The sequence below is a fragment of the Vigna unguiculata genome, unplaced genomic scaffold, assembly GCF_004118075.2.
Source record: "Vigna unguiculata cultivar IT97K-499-35 unplaced genomic scaffold, ASM411807v1 contig_478, whole genome shotgun sequence".
Classification (NCBI taxonomy): Eukaryota; Viridiplantae; Streptophyta; class Magnoliopsida; order Fabales; family Fabaceae; genus Vigna; species Vigna unguiculata.
In genome coordinates this window covers 12501-16752 of record NW_021011191.1, presented here as the reverse complement: position 1 = coordinate 16752, position 4252 = coordinate 12501, and the positions used below count along the sequence as shown (strand labels likewise).

The 4252-nt window shown below is 35.1% G+C and overlaps 1 long non-coding RNA gene and 3 other non-coding genes across 4 annotated transcripts in view; all 4 read right to left on the bottom strand.

Annotated features, from left to right (window-relative positions):
• Positions 1-1779: 1779 nt before the first annotated feature.
• The window catches only part of LOC114172036, a 3127-nt gene continuing 654 nt past the window's right edge, over positions 1780-4252 (bottom strand). Inside the window, exon 2 of the long non-coding RNA XR_003601810.1 lies at positions 1780-2342. This is a non-coding gene — a long non-coding RNA (uncharacterized LOC114172036). The remainder of the gene's footprint in view (positions 2343-4252) is intronic.
• LOC114172039 lies at positions 2657-2732 on the bottom strand. The gene has a single exon (XR_003601812.1). It is a non-coding gene; the product is annotated as a small nucleolar RNA snoR77Y (small nucleolar RNA).
• Positions 2794-2950, bottom strand: LOC114172040. Its single transcript, XR_003601813.1, has one exon. It is a non-coding gene; the product is annotated as a small nucleolar RNA snoR2/U65 (small nucleolar RNA).
• Positions 3016-3141, bottom strand: LOC114172038. Its single transcript, XR_003601811.1, has one exon. It is a non-coding gene; the product is annotated as a small nucleolar RNA Z112 (small nucleolar RNA).

Sequence of the window (4252 nt, the reverse complement as noted above, 5' to 3'; positions counted from 1 at the left end):
TATTTAATTTTCTGACATGTGTTCCTTTTATTGGCTTTTTAGTCATTTACTTACTCTCCGAAAAGTATTAAAAAGCTCCATATATCACGTTTCTACATTTCCCCAATTGAAGTTGAAATCGTACAAATTGGAATGCATAATTGAAGGACGGGAACACTGTGGATGAATAACTATAAGAAAACAAACTGGTAGGGATATTACACAACAACCCTTATTTAATTTTCTGACACGTGTTCCTTTTATTGTCTTTTTAGTCACTTACTTACTCTCCAGAAAGTATCAGAAAGCTCCCTGTATCACGTCTTTGCATTTCCCCAATTGAAAATGAAATCATACAAATTGGAATGCGTAATTGAAGGGCGAGAACACTATGGATGAATGAATGTGATTGGATTTGTCATATTAGTTTGCAGTTTGCAATCTTGGAGCTAATTTCCAAAAAGATTGTATAATACATTGTGCTTAGTTTTCTTTGTGTGCCAAACCGTGGAAGGAGGAAAATTTATTTCTTTGCTCTTCATCTATTGAGGTAAGATTTTTGTGTTCTTTGCCTTTGATCATAAAAGTTTTCTCTATTTATTTGTTGGTGATTTGTGTTACTTAAATTAAAGCTGATAAGGTAAGATGTTTTTGTTAGTTTTTGTTAGGTTCTTTTTCTTCTTCTGCTACTTTTTTGTTTCTCTCTGTTACCCTTTCTTTCGGCATCTAAGATTTTCGTGTTCTTTGGTGTTTCCTCGGTTAAAGCTTGAAGAATGAAGGTTATGTTGTTCTTCTACTTATTTCCAGTCACCATAAGCTTGAAGTTAAGGTTCTTCTTATTCTACTTTTTTGTTCCTTTATTCTTCTCCTTCTTCTTTTTTTACATATAAGATTTTTATGTTCTTTTGTGTTTCTTGGGTTAAAGCTTGAAGGTTACATTGAAGGTTACAAATCTTTGACATGCTTGCACGTTCTCACTGGTGGCTATAATTTTGTTTCTTGCACTTCCAAGAGATTAAATTATCACCATGAAAACACCATATTTGGAAGCAGATCTTCTATTAGAACCAAAGTCTGTCCAATCAACATCTGAAAGCTAATATAGGGATTTTCTATTTTTTCAGAAAGCACCTAGTCTAATCATAATGATTACCATGATAACCCTTTTGGAGATCTGAGTAACCTAAAAATAAATGCATTCGAGAGATTTGATAGAAAGTTTAAAAATACCTAATTTAAGGTCATGGCCAAAACATGTGAAACTAAATATAAGGAGAGAAACAAGGTAAAAAGTCTATCTGCAATACAAGACATAATAGGAACCTGATTGCAAAAAACAAAAAGTGAAGAAACGTTTGGACAAGATGACATGTGAGAAATGCATCATCCCAAAAGTGAAGAGGAACATAATGAAAAAATTGTATTTTTTTTTTTAATAAAGCATCTCTTGAACTCTTAACGGAGAACTTGCCGCCCTAGATGCAGAAAGTAATATGGATGCCCATTATATAACACAACTTTCTTTTCAACTTTCTAAATCAGCGCATCATATACCATGAAAAGGAATAATAGCTAACAAAAATATGAAAACAGGGAACCTAGCCAACTATCAAGCCTGTAACAGCAACAAGCCATCTGGTAGAATATCATTTATCTACTGCAAACTAAAGCACAAGGATAATACGGAAAACCATTGGTTCTTACAACCCAGTCAAAAAATAAAAAATAAATCAACTGCCTTAATATTGAAATTTTTTGTTATTATAGAAACCTCAGAAAAAAAAATCTTAAAGCTTTTAGTCACAAACAATCCTACAATTTTCCTTTCACCCAATCAAATGGTGTTCTATCTTCGTATCAGTAGGATATCATTAATCATTAATGTAATACAAAGAGAAACATAAATGGTTCCAATTTCCAAATCACAGTATTCTCTCATTCTCAAGTTACATTGCACTCGCACTCATAGAATTACTACATCATCAATGAGAGGAACAAAACAAAACTAATACATCAACAAGTATCATTGAAGAAAAGAGAAATAGAAAAATAAAAAGATAACAATGTTAACTTCTGACAGCAACAAAGACAACACTTGTGAGTTGATAAGCATGAGATTTTTTTTTTGTTTTTTTTGCATAAAAAAGCTTGGTGAGAATCGGATTACCAGGAAGGTGGTGTTGGTGTTTATGCATAAAACAGAGGCGCTGGTCGGCAAAAATGGAGTCTGCGCCTTCGGCGAAGAGGGAGACGGGTTCTATTGGAGTACTTGAACATTTTGTAGCTGCAGGTGACCATGGAAATTGTTGCATGCAGTGAAGGATTTGATGGAGGAAAGGAAATAGAAGATGAAGGCCATGGGTCTGAAATATAAAATAATTAATGGAGGAGTTGGGGATTGTGAGAGACAAACAAGTCACATAAATGACATGTAATTTAAGTTAAGAGGAATCTTGATATTTTACATTGCTAATTCGTTTGTCTGCATACAAGGGGGAACAATAATCGGCAAACAAAGACATTTTAAGCATCAATTCACAAACAATAATAACCATATTATATATTTCGCTCTTCACCTGAGGTATTTATGCACAGCAAGAAAAGTGAAAAAAGTAGCAACACTGAAGATAAATAAATAAAAAAGATGAAACTTGAACAAATTTTCATCCAAGTAATTAGGAAGCCTCAGTCAGCCACAGATTCTCATCAAATATCAGACGGTAATTCCAAATAAAATAAATCATCATCGGCTTCGCCACAAGCATGACAACATAAAACTAAAACAAACAACACAAAGTTCAAACGAAGAATAAAAAATGTAATCGCACAAAACGGCTCCGCAGATCATAAAGTATGAAATCCACAGATTCCTATCAGGATGCGAAACAAACGAAATTCACTTTTGATTTTGGTCCAATCATAGCATCACTGGTCACTGCAATTAAAGCTACCAGCGACGTGGCATCAGACCTAACCCTAGAAAACAAAATTAAAAACTAAAAAAGAATTTAAATAACAACAATTAAGAAAAAAAAATACCCTCAGAGACCCGTTCCAAATCACACACACAGCGCCACAAAGAACAAGTTCTTCGATTGGCGCTGCGTTTAGAGTGTCATACGGCACTTCCTATCAATTATGGGAGATCTTCCTCACAGGGCATTTTCGCTTATCCATTGTATCTGAATCTAACATGTACAAAATTAAGCACAAAAACGATGACTATGAGAGAATCACATACTATTGAATACATCAAGCCAACCCTAACATGACATCGCACTCAGTTGCGAAGCCAACCCTAAAACAAGATCGCACTCAGTTGTAGGGATGTCAAAACGGGCCAGCCCGGCCCGTTTTGACCCGGCCCGATTTTGGCCCGATTTATACGGGCTGGCCCGCAAGGGTGAAACGGGTTACACTTTTGAACCCGGCCCGCAAGCTGGCGGGCTGGCGGGCTGACGGGCTGGCCCGCGGGCTTTTTTCCATATGTTACATTTTCAGTCCAAAATCAGATTTCAACAAAATTATTGCAACAAAAACAACCCTGCAGTATATAATATAACTGATCACAAAACAAACAACCTTACAATATATATAAATGACATTTTGCTCTCTGCAAGTCATCAAGACACTGTTGCAACATCAATAACAAGTCTGAATTAGAGTACTTTAGGCATGGAGCATTACCAAAGTGCAAACAGTTACATAAAAAAAAAAATAGAAGCATTAATTATGGATGAGAGGTTGTATAATTTGTTTGGCAACATGTGCTGCAGAAGCATCTAAACCCTCCAAATCAATAGGAGCATCTTCTGAAATCTCCCCATCATCAAACCCCGGTAGAGATGCCTCAAACAAATTAGAGTTCAGAACAGTTAAAAAGGAGGTGGCATTATAGTTCTACATCAAATATACTGCAGTGTATAAGCAAATTTCAGTTTAAGTTAAGGCCAAACAACTCAATCCTAGCTTTGCAAACACGGCACATACAACTTTGCAACTTGGTACTTTCTATCATATAATTCAATCATTAATGAAGAACATATTTTTGTCTCAAGGATGATAGAACAATATGAAACAGTGGCAGTATTTATTTGATCACAGTGCAACGATGAAATACATGTTCTCCACATATCTCCAACATGATTAAAGATAAACAGACAAACAAAGAAAACAACCACAACTATCAGCCTATCACACAGTCAGATAAAAAATAGTAACACTAGAAAAACAAGAAAAAAGAAATGAACATCACCACCACACCAAAACGGCA